Source organism: Eucyclogobius newberryi, unplaced genomic scaffold, assembly GCF_026437365.1.
Source record: "Eucyclogobius newberryi isolate DKJ021-1_F unplaced genomic scaffold, fEucNew1.0.hap1 SCAF_18, whole genome shotgun sequence".
NCBI classification, from domain to species: Eukaryota; Metazoa; Chordata; class Actinopteri; order Gobiiformes; family Gobiidae; genus Eucyclogobius; species Eucyclogobius newberryi.
In genome coordinates this window covers 15,029,125-15,045,049 of record NW_027315812.1, presented here as the reverse complement: position 1 = coordinate 15,045,049, position 15,925 = coordinate 15,029,125, and the positions used below count along the sequence as shown (strand labels likewise).

Below are 15,925 nucleotides of genomic sequence, written 5' to 3'. Positions count from 1 at the left end.
GAAATGCATTTATGACTTCAGTAGATTACTTTTGAATACAGAGTTGTCCATGTATTAGTCCGGGAGAGTCCATAAATCTGTGTATGCCGTCACATTCGTTTACAGGCATAAAACAAACATGTCAGATTTAAATAAAGCCTGGCGATGTTAACAAAGTATGAAAAGGAGAATTTTTTTCTCTTTCCCAGAGAAATGTGACACATCATCTGGCACAGTATTGTGTTGCCCGGGGTAAAGACCTTGCGCAGTAGATGGACCGCTGTAATTTCTCATCTATCAAATTATGGTTTATTGTTCAGCACAGCGACCCCGGGCTACACACAACCCTGTGCACTGACAGTTATGAAACATTAGATTTCTACTGTCATAGGCCCAAGACAAACCTTAGAGCGGGAAACAGTGAGAAATGAAACTCTATAGTAGTCTTAACACCCGCTGTGTACTAAACAGAGGTCTGATCACTGGATGTGTGGCTATTTGCGGGTTTTGTTAACAACATTAAGTTACTCAAATTGCTATTAGCCACTACTGTATAAGCTTGTTTATTATTGTTATGGTAATGATTTTTCTACCAAATTAAATTTGTTCGGCAGGAAATTGTGTTTAATGCTGGTCTAATGAGTCTGCTGTAAATTAGATGGTATGCTGTGTGGATGACTAAAAGGGCTTTAAGTAACCTTTGGTCTTTGTTGAGGGTAATTTGATACTGCCACTGATGATTCACTTAGTGAGGATAAAAGCTGTAGGCTGGCATCTCAAGGAGGACATGTGAAACTATGATCACGCTTAAACTAGAACACAATGTGAAAATAATCCAATCAAGATGCTCCAAGACAAATGGAGCGACAATCTGGGAACTCACAAATGTATAACACAAATCCAACTAATATTGTTCTAAAGAGAAAAAAGCAATTTAATTCAATCACATTTCATTCTAAAGGAGAGTTTTCATGTTTATATGTTCAAGATACACTTTATTGTAAAATCAAATAAATACTACAAATGCAGAATACTGGTTCTTTAAGACACACACACAGACACACATCGTGTAAAGTCATAAAAAGTGGAGCCCCAGTGTAGCAGAGCATCAAACGTGTGTTGTTTATGAGACTGTGCATGTTTGGCTGTGTGCCAGGCAGCAGCAAACACTGATCTTCCTAATGGAACACCCAATTCATAAAATCGCAACAATGTGTGCACATATGGCACCCCCACAGGTTTGGGGAGGCAGTGAAGTGTATGTTTTGTCACTAAAATGGCGACCACGCCCCTGGTTTATCTCCTGAGAACTGACAACAAGTGTGCATGAGGGAGGTGGTCCGGGCACTGGGCTTTAATGGTGTCACATTCCTCCGAATGCAGGTGGTTCTCATGGTGGGAAAGCCCTTGATCTTAGATACCCACCTGTCTGCACTCAGCGCCTGGCTTCTAAACCCCACACCGCCACTCCCCCTCTTCCCCTCAACACGTGCCCCCTTTTAGTGCCAACATGGCCTAGTCCCTCCCCTTAGTCCCCCCTGTCTTGTCGCTGGTTCCCACGCCCGCCTCTCTTTGTCGTGGCGCGGTAGGAGTGGTATGACGGCACGTGCCCTCTTTTTAGTGCCAACAAGCTCCCCTGTGGCCCTGGCGCCCCCCGCCTTCTTGTCTTCCTCCTCTCGTCATGTTTTACCCCCTGTTTAGCACCCGCCCCTCGACACCTCACACTGTGCTTCTCATTGCTATGTAAGTGGCTACCAGACTGTTTTGCATATGCCTGTTTAGTCCTTAGCGGCAGGCGGGGCACAATGCGAATATGCAAAACGGTGATAGGGAGGCATTTTGTAGTGAGATGTGGAAAGGCAGAGGGCGGCTCTGAGTAAAATGCTGATGTGTGTGTACATGCTTGTGTATGTCGGGGTTTCCCACCATGTTCTTAAGCTAGTCAGAGGATGGCTGGCACAGGAGCGAGTGCCACCACAACCATAGCCCAGTGCAACGTCATGGCGATGGAATAACAGCTTTGGCAGCCATACATGCTACATGGAGGGATTCCGTCATCTTCTGTGGCCTTATTTCCCATTGATGGACAATGGAACGAAGGGGTGTCATATTTTTTCCAACCTGCGTTGTTACTGTAAATCCTCGCAACGCCGAATCTGCAAATATCAGCGGCAAATTAACAAGAAAGGTACGAGGAAGTTCTTGATGCTTCCCCCACCTCTTTGCCCAGATCCTTCTCTCTCCTACTTATCTGTGGCGGAGAGCCAATGGTTCATTATAATTGGTCGTTGTCATCATGCAGATGACACACAGTCAGCGCTCTGAATATCATTAGCGCCTTTGCATACCTTCGCTCTTTTTTTGTCCTTTCATCCTGTTCGTTCGTTCCGAGGCTTGTTTTGCGATTCAATATTCCAAAAGGTAATTATTATCCATGAAGCAGCCTATCAACATGCACAGATAGGTGTAATAGCGAACAAAGCTGCATGCCAGATTGTCGTTTTCTCGTTTGCCATTTCCAGCGCCAACGTAGAAGAGTTCCAACGGGCAAAAGAGAATGAAGCTGTATTTATGTGATTGTATTTGACTCTCCTAAGCAGTACAGTCCATTGTATACGCATCTCTGTGGTTACAGAGCATTCTTTGCTCAACCCCTTCCCCTCCCGTCTCCCTCGTTTGCATACATCAGCTTCTCTTCGGGTAGAATAATAGCTCTTAATTCTTCGCCGCAGCTCTTGCCTTCTGATCCATGTCACAGAGAAAGAGCCAGCAGGTCCATTTGCATACTCCGCATACTGATGAGGTGTGTTTTGCCGGCTGCCTAATTACCAAGTCCTCCAGTCATTCTCTCTCTCCTCCAACAGCTTTCACTTTTAACCCTCGCTCGCCCATTTGCCATCCGTTGTAAACGATTGTCGCATTCAGCATTAATTCATCTGGAGCAGCATTTAGAAACAATAGAGCGATCGGAACAAAACAAACGCATATTGCAATAGCAGCGACTTCGTTCGCTCACCTTCGTTTACTCCCCCGTTTCTTTATTGACTAATTTGCGACTCCTCTCGCTGGCGGCAGCGCTTCCTAAGCTACCCTCTTTGTCTTTGCCTTTGAAATTTACAAAATCTTACAAGAAATCAATACTTAATTGATTATTCACTTTCCTGCAGCCTCAAACGACCGGCGAGTGCATGTGCATAGTAGATCCGGCGTGTGTCTGCTGAGTAGTGTGAGTGGTAGATCCCACGGTATCCCAGTTCTTTCGAGGCAGCTGGCGGGTGAGGTGGCAGAGAGCTCTACTGATCTACATGCACAAGTTAGAGAGAGTGTCTGGGTTAGTGGGCAGTGCAGATGTGCCAGGGTCCCTTTGGTAACACAAGTCAGGGAAGTTCCACAGTGCTCCAGTAGTTTGTCTTAGCCATCCAGAAGAAGATCGGATTGGATAATATCCTTAATTTTTAAAGTCTTTTTCTCCTTTCTTTGTGCGTCTTTGTTTTTCATCCAGCCTTCATCTATGAGAGAGGGGCAAGATGCCACCTGGACCCTTTGGAGAACTCCGTGGCAAAGTGGGCGCGGAAAGAGGGGCGTGAAGAGAGGGGCGTGTGGAGGAGGAGGAGGAGGAGGAGGAGGAGGAGGAGGAGGAGGAGGAGGAGGAGGAGGAGGAGGAGGAGGAGGAGGAGGAGGAGGAGGAGGAGAGAGCGGGGTAAAGGTTGCCTGGTGCCTGCCTCTGATATGCCACAAGGATGGCAGACACATAATGACAGCAAAAGTAGAGCAGATTGGCTTGGTGCGGGAGGAAAGGGAGGAGGAAGCACAGGGAGAGGAGACAGATGGCAGAGCTGGCCTGGTGCCAACGATACCAACACATGACTATGCACAGGAAACTCCCCCGTGTCTAAACACTTGTTGCAGCATGTGTACATACAGGAAATGGGGAAAACACTGAGCCGAGTTAGCAGGTTACAGTGTGGTTTCATGTCCTGTCCAGTTAGGCTTTATATCAGGATTAAAATGACAACATTGCTTAGTCAAAGTATACGCTTTTGGGTGAATTTTGTGTACTAAAGACAAAATGTAAATACATAGAGAAGTGATTGTAATGGTTGGGTCTGGTCTTTTATTGAAGTAATGTGGCAAAGGTCAAATATTGACTTCTCTGGTATATCTGTTATTTTCTATTGACAACAACAATATATGTCACAGCAAGTCTCAATCACCTTTCTCTAGACTTTAGAAAAAATTAATGTGTCTTTGTCTCAGAACGTTCAGGAATAAAAACTGCTGGCCTGTGTAGGTTTCTGACAAGCAGACAGATGGCAGCTAGATAGAGTATTATGATGTTCATATTGAAATGTGCTGAGCAAACACCTTCCTGCATCAGCAGACCAACAGAGAAACACGGAGGGGTTGGGTACAGAGACAGATGAGACAGATTGTTTATGTTATGGGGATACAAATATATTCTTTTCTATCTTTGTGTTCAGCTTTTACAGAAAAAAAGGAGAGATGCATTATATTCAAGCCATTAGAATGTGGACAACATGAAAAAAAAAAAAAAGTTTAGTTCAGATATGCACATTTCCCTTGTTCTGATCATAAATAAAAAGGAACTGTCGGCAGTTAAAACAATGTACATGGAACAAGGCTGGCGTCTGTAGATAAGGCATAAGGCAGTTTGCATAAACCGTAACCGTGTTTGGGGTAGAAGGGTGCAAGGGGAGGGGGCATTCAAATCCAGCTCCACATTTGAATAAGAACGACCAGTCGAAAAATGGAGAAGCGAGGGAATAGCAAAGCAAAGCGATTTGACTTGCGAATCAGGCGATGCATATCTGCATGCTAATTATGTAGCAAGAAGGTGGAATGAGAAAAAAAGCAGCCCCCATTCAGCAGACAGGGAGAGGGCGAGAGAGGAAAGATATAGCAGACATACGAGGCAAACGAGGAGGGACGTACACCAAACGGACAAAACGAAGCATTCGCCGAGGAGCATAAACAAGACGGGTAATTAATTCCCGATCAACCTTTATCCTTCAGCACTCGATTTTCTTTGGAGACAAATCGACGCGCGACGAGAAGGAATATAACGGGACCAAAGAAGAGGACGGTTAGAGGGATGAAGAGGGGTTGGCGGGCATCCGAAAATTAAAATTATTGATTGATCTTAGTGTGTTGGGGGCTGTGGAGTGGAGGGCATTTTGAGGATGTAATTAGAGCGAGCTGGATCTAAGGCTGGAATGATAATAGATGACGTCGGAATTCTCCACGGCGATTGGCCATTAATCTCCATTAATGCGGACCCGGATATTAAAATTTCTAATTGGAGCGACAACAATGATGTGGATGGCGTTCGTTTGCATTTTTTGCAAGTGTGTGCGGCGGGCGGGCAAATGAGGGTCCTGGGTATTTCGCTTTAATTGCCACCAAGGGGGAATTGTGTCTAGAGGTACAGTATATATCAACTGTATTAGCTCATTGATTCCAATTATGAACCGTTCACTATGTTTTCTGCTGTGCCATATCCTTGCACTTGTGCTGGCGGAGGACTTTTCTTAACGCCATATTTTAATTGTACGTCGAATTAGCTCTGTTCAGTTCATATGGATTCACGCATCATTACAAAAAAGTTACTGTTCGTCTTGTAACGCTGTTAAAAATGATTCCACATACATGTTGTTTAGTGTAAAATTAAATAATGTATATTTTAACTGTTTTATATGGACCCTTTGAGAAACTGTACATGTTTTGTGTTAATAAAGCACAATAAAAATAAACTTTATCTGTATTTTTCTCTGTGTGTTTTGCAATACATGAACAAAGCCCTGTCAAATGGTAGTTGTTGCTTAGTGTCATATCCCTGGGGCGTGTATGACGTCATCAGTAAGGGCCCTGGGTTAACTGTAAACCCTAAATTACATCAGACCAGATTAAAGAACATGGATGACAAACCAATACAGTGTTTATCAATAGGCCCACCACCTTGCATGACGATGCTTTGACACTGTCGATAGATTATGAAATCCTGCTGTGTCAGCTATTCAATAATACAAATTGCCTGTGTGTAGCCAGCTCTCCAGTGTCCCGGTGTGTGCCATGACGTAAATATGCAAGAGGTTAATGCATATGTTCCTGTAATGTCTCCATGTATTCACTCTGCATGATTAAGAACTGTCCTTGAATTAAGATGAAAGCGCAACCAATGCACCCCCTGGAAACACACACACACACACAGTGCCGTCTGCTTTCCCACAAAGTTTAGTACAAAGATGTCGCTGGATTCAAGCAAGTCTAACTATGAAAAACACTTCACTGTTACTGCAAATTCATTGTTCATTAGTCAAAGAAGACAATGTCACTGTTAAGAGTTGGTATGGCTTCATGTGTGCTCGCTGGCCAAATGTGTGTGTGTGTCTGTGTGTGTGTGTCTGTGTCTGTGTGCGTGCATGACATGGGCAGTGTGATGTCATTACGCTAATGGTCTTGTGCTAGGGCTAGTCATTAAATGTGGATATTAAAGCGGTAGGCTGTTTTTATATGCATGGAGGGGGTCAGAGTCGCTTGGAGTCATCAGTCATGCACAATGGGAGGACACACAAATGCGCACAGCAACACAATCACACATGTATACAAATGAGAAAAACATGCAAGTTGCGGGGTCAGTTGTCTGTTTATTCCCATGGTTTCTCTGTGAAACGGGCACAAACACTTGAAGAGGACTCGCTCGCCTCCTGTTTGATTACGTGGTCTCCTCTCAAAGCAGATTGATCCTGGTATTTATGAGCAGGGGCTTGACGTGCATATTATTATTATCATTACTGTTATTAAGCATTTGAGGGAGGGAATAGCATTAGGCATGAAGGGAAAGAACCGGAGCCATCACAGCAGCAATCATCAGATGGTGTGATTTATGATTTATGGAGAACCGCACAGTGCCCCAGGTAACGCCCCCGGAGGATTGGGGTTGTAAAAATTTGTTTTAGCCGATTGATTAATCAAGACTAGTCATATACGTTAGTAGCTCATATGTATATGGGCTGTGAGGGGAAATGCGTGTTTATCTGGCGTCTGTATCTGTGGGGGCCATGCGGACGTCTGGTTGGAGAAAAGTCATTTGTCAAGTCTTGTTTTCATTCAAAGACAGCAGGGATTGGTTTGGTTTAAAACATGCATAAATTGAAAGTGACAAATTGAAAACGCCAACCCCCTCCAGCTGATTTGGTTAAAGTATTGTCATGCAAAATAAAAATAAAAAAAATGTTGGATTTTATTTTATTTCATGATCAATGCAAACAACATTATGAATCACTACAATAAACAAGAATCGATACAGGCCTTTGTTTTGATGTTTGTTGATGCCTTTGTAATGCCCAGCAATAGGCATTAGGGTCATGCTCGAGAAATGAAAATAAATTGTATTTATTATTCATAGTGTTAATGGATGGTGAAAAACACACACAATGCCAGTCAGCATTCTGTAGATGTTTTTTTCCTTTAAGCTGGAGGAGGTCAAAAGAGGAACAAACAGAACATAATGACTGTCCTGTCTGAAGCACGTCAAAACATATATGGATTTTACATGCAGTACATTTAGGACAATAAGTCACAGATCTGACATGAATTTTACTCTGAGACATTTTGAGGTGAGGGAGATTGAGCCCACAGCCTCAGTTTCAGGTCAGATTCAACTTTGTTGTCCCCAAAGAGAAATGTGTCTCATTAGTACAAGAAAGGAAGCTAAAGGAGGTTAACTTAACTGCATAACACAATGCAAGTCGAATTTCAACCATAACATTATTTTTAGATCTTTGCCAAATAAACACATTTTAAAATGTTGTTAAAAAATTGCAATTCTGGCTAACTCTTTTAAATTTCTTTGGATACAAAGTTATATACTGTATATACTATAGTTGTTCACAGGAAGTGAAAAATATCTTTATTTTGAGGGTAAGGGTTGTGTTCTTGTAACCCTCTTGCTCTATAATTCTCATCACAGTGTGTATCCCTGACCCCCGGCAGTGTTGCTCTTATTGCTTCTTATGGTAAGAAGCAAAGGTACAGTTCGCCACATGCATGTAGTCCTTACAACCACAAGTATGTTATTTAAGCACAAAGGCGGCCCACATGATTGCCTTCTTTTATTGTCGGTATGTGTCCTTGTAATTATTGGACCTATATGGAGACAATCCAGCCTATAGCCAGGCTGCAGAAAGTGGGGCCAGAGCGTGGCTGTGGGAAAACAGATGAAGAAAAGTACAGCTGGTCATGGTCAGGAGGAAGGAGGAAGCCACTGCTCAGGTGATTACCCATTCTGAACACAGCGCTGGACTCCGAGGCAGAGATTATTATGAATTTGGTCATTGGCAATGAGGACACTACGGGGGAGGGAAAAACAAATATTAGGGCGCCCTTCAATGCCGGGGCTAGTGCGGGCTGTTTTCCATTTTAATGCATTATGTGTGTATAAAGGAAGGAGGAGAGATGAGTTTTCTCCTTTGTGTGGGAGTGTGTGCGTGTTGGATTCAGCAAACTCAGATTTAGATTGCCCTTGTTTTCAGATGTGGGCATAGTGACTGCAATAATAATATAAGGCTGGCTCACGCTTTCGTAGACACGCAGCAAGAGAAGACAGTTTTAGACAATGCTGATAGGGAAGCTGCTGTAATTGCCAGGCATGCAGCCCAAATGGAAATTTATACTTAGACCAATACTTCTGTACTACTCCTGCACTTAAGCTCATATAGACACTGGGATTGAAGTGAAGGTCCCTTAGTGTCAGTCTAACACATCGGTTCAACAAACAGAGTATATAGGAGAAAAGGCCTTTGACACAAATTACTTTCACATTTCTGCTTCCAATTAAATGGAAAAGTAATAATTTTTGGCATTCTTAACATTCACCACATGAAATACTTTCACATGAAGATATCAATAAATGTATAAAGTGAGAAAGCACAGGCTGTTCAATCAATTGTAATAAAGTATGTGACCTAACTTTAGCTCCTTACAGGGTGAACTCCCGTCAAGTTAGATTTGAATTGGTCTTTTACACAAAGCCCCTACATATAAAAATTATAAGGTGTAATAATGCTGCTACATGCTGCTACATACTTCTATTCACGTCACACGTCTGCAGATATTTCAACTATGGATAGGTAGTCTCTGCCCGTGGGATTCAGATTTGCACGGATCTATCACACATCCAAAATCACAGCCATTAAGTATCCACAAATCCATCCATGGAGTCAAACGTCACCCTGGGGCAGTGTTTCCTGCACAAGCTGCGTCCAGCACTTTGTCATCTTAAGTGTAACGCTGCTATTGATTCCATAAGTTTGAATCTGGCTGCAACTTTGTCTTCCTCTGAGAGTTGATTAAACCATTTTGGTGTTGATGCTCATATACTTACATTATACGAGCCAGTGAGAGCCTGGACTGGCCTTCATTTGAATATATGCAAATTAAACCCCAAATGATCACAGAGAGAGAATGAATACAGATGAGTTTGAGTAGATATTTGTATGTTTGAACCAGTCAAATTTGCACTGTGTAACTGCCACCTGCATGCCTCTATAGACATGTTATTGACTTGTCTGGAATGTTCCACAGTAAGGAATTAAACAGCTCTATCTCCAGACAGGCAGGTGACACAATCAGGCCAAGTTAAAGCTCAGTTCTGTAGAGAGGGAGCATGTTTTAGTTTAGTTTTTCTCTAAAAAATGCTTTGGTTTATGGAGACAAGCAGGTGGCGGCCCTCCCACCATAAAAATCATAAAGTGCTTTAAGTTAAATAAATGAAATAGCCACAGTGGTGACCTTATTGCAGAATTATAAACATTTTCTTGTTATCCAACTTAAGAACCTACGATGATCATAACACTTTCTTCCGGGATCAATAAAATATGATATTATTAGATGCAGACAATGTGCTGTGGTCGGCTTTTTACAATATTCTCTCTGGGGGGAAAAGTACATTTTGTAATTTGCAAGCATAACGTTGGATATTCCACCTTTAAACTTTAAATAGATGAGATGTGTTTAATGAAAAAGTAGTGATACTCCAGTCCATGATGAAAACAGTTTGAAATAGCTATGATACTTCTATGGAATAGTAATTATCCATCTATCCATTTTCTACCGCTTGTTCCCTTTCGGGGTCGCGGGTGACTGGAGCCTATCCCAGTGACTTCGGGCCTTAGGCGGGATACACCCTGGACAGTAGCCAACTCGTCGCAGAGAATAGTTATTAGTTAGTTATTATTGGCTTTGTGATAACGTCATCTAAATATGTACCTTACTGGATCACCTTTATCTGCATTTGACCCATATGTGCCTGGAGGAAACCCAACCAGACATAGGGAGAAACATGCAAACTCCACACAGAAAGGCCTGGGCATCGAACCCAGAACCTTCTTGCTGTGGGTCGTGAGTGCTAGACACTAGATTCAAATGTTTAGCCTTTACCTGAGTCACATGGCTTTCTTGCTTCCTGGGAGGCTGAACTTACCTGGTCATCCACAAAGTAAACATCACCACACGACGGAACTAAAAAGGGAAACAAAAGTGAATAAAAAGAAGAAAAAAAAACAATGAAATGATATACAGGAAATAGGTATTAAAACAGTGCAAATTTACAACTTTATTTGGCAGTGGTGATTTGTTTTAGTTACTTGTATAGCAAGAGAGGCAGCCAATTTGATGAAAGAGCAATTTTTATGATCACCAAAGCAAAAACCTGCAAAGAAATCTTGACAAAAAGCAGAATCATCATAGATTAGATAAGAAGCAAAGCACACATTCCATCCACTAAATCCGCTATAACGTGCTACGTAGCACCAATCTTGTGTTTACTTGTGTTTCTTAAGGGTGCTGGCTTAAGAATACAGGAGACCAATCCCTTAAACATATCCAAAGGCGTGTGTGAAGGCCCTTGAATGATAAGTAGAATAGCTCTTTGCCATTTATTTAGCAGTTGAAAATCAAAGACACATATTCACATGAGCAATAAAACTGCTTTTGCATTATCTTCCCTGGAGGAGCATGCATCTTAGCGATAACACTAATCTCAAACTCGCAGCGCTGACTAAAAAGGGCAGGTTTCACGGGTCAGTAAATTAACTTTTAAAGAAATAGCTTATATCCCTGAAAAGCGACATGGCAACATTTTAATTTTGGTGCAAACAGATAAAGAGGAAGAATGGGAGTGAGAAAGAATGCGGCTGTATTTGAGATAGACACAAGCACAAACACACTGAAACGCAGCAGACATCCACCTTGCCCAGGTCCCCAAAGCTAATTAAAGGGAAGGTAGGCGAGCTGAGATGTGATAACTCTGTGAATCATGTAGAATAGTTGTAATGGGTGACCTTTTTTTCTCTCCCCATGCAGCGGGCAGAAATCTCATTTGAGAGTGAGCCATTCCAATTTGCCGCAGCGAGGCAGGTGTCAAAGTCTCAAGCAGCAGAAAAACATCCCTGGTGCCTCCGCTCTTTGTTTGAGATCATGTGATGGCCTGTGTGAAAATGCAAAGAGTTCCGAGAGAGGCACAAGGCACGCTGTATTTCATCCAAACATACGCCTTCAATTCTTCCTCTGCACTCCCACTTAAATGAAGACTGTTTTGTATAGAGAAAGGATTATGTTAGTGATCAGAGCAAACATGAGAATTATAAACACAGTCCATCTTCATTAGGCTGTGGGCCAGATATTACTGAGCTGGACAGTCTGGAATGTTTGGTCGTCCATTTAGCCAAGGGCAGGAGGGCTGCTGTGCATGGCTCCAGCTCCTTTGATCCTCTCTCACTGTGTGTGTGTGTGTGTGTGTGTGTGTGCGCGAGTGCAATGCAATTTCACAACCCAAGTACACCAGCTGGTCCACGTTAAAGTTCCAAGGTAACCATGGCGCCCCGCGGCTGCTGCAGAGTGTACGTGGGTGATAACATGTGGTATACGTTTGGATGCGCTTCTCCACTTGTTCCCCTTTGGCTTCGACTTTTAAGGAGTTTCAGCACTGAGCTCCTGTCTCAGGTAAACAGGATATGGGTCACTGATAAAACAATATATACAAAAACACAGCTCCGCCATGGGAGGATCTGTGAGTAACACCCAACTACCACATAGCCGGGATAGGTCACCTAAAATAGACTGCTTCTACCACATCCAAGAGATTTTAGTATCACCAGTGTAAACAATCTTTGAGCTACACTGCCAAGAAATGTCTCCAGTGAAAACACTGATACAGAAAATATGTACAGGACAAATCGGGCTGTTCTGATGTCCTGCAATAATAATATTATTATGATTATACTCTGAACATTTCATTATTTCATTACACAGCAAAAGTCTGCAGCGTTGGCTAAGAGGTTCTGTTTCTCTGGTGTAATTGAGTCCCAAACCATTTAAAACAAAGTAGAAGAAAACAGTCCTGTTAAAAAAATATATGATGAGTTGTAGATGAAAAATCCCACTCTTGGTTTAAAGTGGATCAGGCTGGAGTAATGGAGTCCAAACTGCCAGGGTAACTTCAAACACAAAGTTCTCAAAACATAATTTCATTGCTGTTAGTTGTCACATTTAAAAGACGGGACTTATGCCTCATTAATCTTCAAACCAGAATATGCATAAAACAAGTCTGTTATATGTGTGTTTCTTTAGGTAAAAACAGCTGAAATGAAATGAAGGGCCTTGTGGTCTTTCTACAGGACAACCCTTTGAAAGCAGCTCACACCAAACAACAGCCTCAGCCCAAATCTACAGGGACCTTTCTCTCTGTAAATAGCCACAAGCTTGCACATTCGCAGGACTGCTGGGCATTAACATGATGAAAGAGCATTGACTTATACTTTATAAATTCATATGTTTCTTCTGCACTATTTTAATTTAAAGTTTTGACTAAAATAGTCATAAGCATCCAGGCTGTAATACAGAGTAAATCTAACCATGGATAGCCATAAAGATGTTTAATCTTTTCTTGAAATGAAAAATCATCCTGCTATCAAGCTGTCCAGAGGAGAGAGAAAAATCTAATGAAAATATAGTGCTACATATTGATAATAATATTCTGTATCTTTCCCCCACCTAATCAGAGGAGGAATACGACGGCGAGTCTCCCCTCTCTCTGTCATGACAGCAACAATTCATCACTGCTTTAATTTAGTCTGTTACTGGGTGTCGATAGGACCAGCCCTGCCCGCGACCCTCAAACACGCACACGTACACACGCGCACACACACACACACGCACGCACATAAACACACACGCACGCACACACACACGCACGCACGCACGCACGCACACACACACATGTATAGGAGTGAGAGCAGTGTCTATCCCCAACATCTCATCACGAACACACGCTTCTACCCTGGTCCAGGAGAGCTATCTGTTGTGTGCTTGGTTGTGGCCCCTAGCTCAAGGCCCTTCTGCCTGGATGTATCATCAGTCATTTAAAGCAATTAAGCACTTCTCAATGAGAATAGCCCGCTCTTCCTTGAGCAAGACGGAGAGGAACGATTCACAAAGCCATTTTCTACCAAATCCTATTAAAGGTGGGAAGGGAGGGGGAAAAACGAGGTTGAAGACTTAAAATGGAGGGCTTTTATTTAAGGACTAGGAGGTATTACAGGCCAGATTACTCTTGGCTTATGTTTCTAGTCTGGGAAATTACATTCCCACTTTTTTTTTTGGAGTGCCCAGGCTTTGGAGTCGGAGATGAGAATCACCTTAAGTCTCTTGTTTTTCACTCTCACTTCAGTGGGGCTACGATAGTGTTGCATTTTACTACAAAGATTTTTGTTCTCAAACTTTTATCCACAGCATTTTACTTGTTGGGCTGTAAAGTAGAGAATTTATTTGTATGTATGAACCTACCATTTCAAATTCTATCATGTATCACAAACTTTGCAGGACTTTTAAATTATACCCTAACATGTAAACAGCCGCCTGTGAAGTACTAAATTCTAACTGTACTTTTCTTCCTGGTGTAAAAAGCTTACTAGTCAATATATGAAACCGTTAACTTTGGTCAAAGCATACTCAGAAGTGTGTTCCTGCCTTTAACAAAGTGTATCAAACAGGTTGTGGTTTATTTTTGTTAAGTAAAAAGCCTTGCTGGGCTGCGCGGGCAAACATCTGCAAAGCATAGACTCTCATTTGCCGTTAATCAAAACAGCCTGCCTTTATCCATGGAGCTGCAGTTATCTCCGAGCCTCTGGCAACAGGAGAGAGGTGTGCTCCAAGACACACACACATTTGAATAAAAGGTCAAATAGCTTTATCAATAACTGTGGAAAATGTGTTTTGTGAGGAGAAGGAGCAACTGATCTGACAGTGGCCACCACCCTGATGAATAACCACCAACACAATCAATAGCAAAGAGGAGTTGAGGTGGAGTGGGGGAACGTTTTGTCATCCAACGGTACACTCCAATATCTTAGCTCATCCATCAAAGACTGCAATGGCACTCCGTCCTCCGCTTTAATTGAAAGCACACCGAAACAAGTTATTTACATGACGGGGAGAATTTGAGCATCTGCCGTCAGACGGCGGCGCGGCTAAATGTTTGTTTCATGAGCTGACGCGTGACTGTCTCCAAACATGGCTGACTGTCAGATAACGATGGAAGTGGAGACAAATAGGCTTGTATCAAGTTTGAACTGGCACCACAACAGAGGGATATTTTTGTCAAGAGGTGGGTGTTTACAACCTTGACAATCAAAAACTAAGAAACAGCGAGGCTCCTAATGTTTTCAAATAGACCCACCAAAATAGCAGCAGGTTTAAACTGAATGTTCTTCAACGACTCACTGCAGCACTTAAAGTTCCACAGGTTCGTTTGACAGCTTACCAGGTGCCCTTCCACATTTCCACATTCTGCCTTGTCTACCTTGGGACAGGAACACGTCTTCATGTGACACACAACATTCTAGATTCCACATAGCATAGAGGCCGGTCACTAATAGTCGGACTCCGGTCTGGATCCAGACACAAGCGCCATCCTGTTCAGACCCAAACCTCTGACACGAAAGTTTTGAGTTAATTGCGTAAGCCCCGCATTCACAGAGAACAAGCGGCCTCCCTGTGTTTGAGATGAAATGAAAATGAACTGAGAGGTGTGCGTCTTTCCTTCGTTCCCCCTCTGTCTCCCACTCGCTCCAAACATGCAGACGTGGAGGACGGCCGACACAGGGAGGCCGACAGTGGGGACAGCACAGACATGTACTCCTCCTCTCTGACCACCCGGGCCTCGCTCCTCTCTTTTACGCTCTCCTTTTCTTGGCTTGTTCACGCCTTGGTGTTTGACTCACTTCTATTTCACTTCAGTGCCATAGCTTCTGCCAGGCTTCCACCGCGTGATGGGCAGCGTGCACTAGACTTAAGAGTGATATGGCATGTTTGTGGAGCCAATCGCTAACAAATAATGATATGGCTAAATATTTCATACATTTTGGTATCTCGTTCGTAAACATTGACTTTAGAGTTATAAAAAGGCTCCTCCCCTCCAACTGAAATGATGACATACTCAAATGTATGTGAATGCAACTCTTTCTCTAAGACCCCTGGTGGTTGTATTTTGTATTCATATTCACTAAGATGACAATTGTCTTGAGTTATTTGGCGATTTAATGCTGCCAAAAGCCCAATGTTTCTTGCTTTATAATGAACAGCAGAATACAAAATCATGACATTTCCCAAACTCTACAAAGTTGATGTGTTTTTAAATGGCACGGGAGGCTTTTCCACAGTGGGACTGGCGCAGTACAGTATATCGCAGCGACTTGCCCTGAGTGAACCTCTATGAACTCCAGATGCTACTGTGTGTCAGTGTCACTGGCAGAGCTACAGAAGGCCACTGGAAGGAGAGGGAGTCTGCATGCGAGTTAGCCAACATCTGTCCAACATATCCACATGTTCAGCAGGTCCGGGGAGCTTGTCACAGCGCGCTCACAAGAAA

At 42.9% G+C, this 15,925-nt stretch overlaps 1 long non-coding RNA gene across 3 annotated transcripts in view; it reads left to right on the top strand.

The window, feature by feature from the left end:
- Nucleotides 1–1,780: 1,780 nt before the first annotated feature.
- Nucleotides 1,781–15,925, top strand: part of LOC140364486 (uncharacterized) — a 100,179-nt gene continuing 86,034 nt past the window's right edge. The window contains exons 1-3 of one of the 3 annotated variants that reach the window (XR_011927710.1): nt 1,781–2,400; nt 3,482–3,578; nt 3,648–4,050. This is a non-coding gene — a long non-coding RNA (uncharacterized lncRNA). Of the gene's footprint in view, nt 2,401–3,481; nt 3,579–3,647; nt 5,721–15,925 lie in introns of those variants that run through there. The other 2 variants (XR_011927709.1, XR_011927708.1) reach the window with 2 other exon arrangements.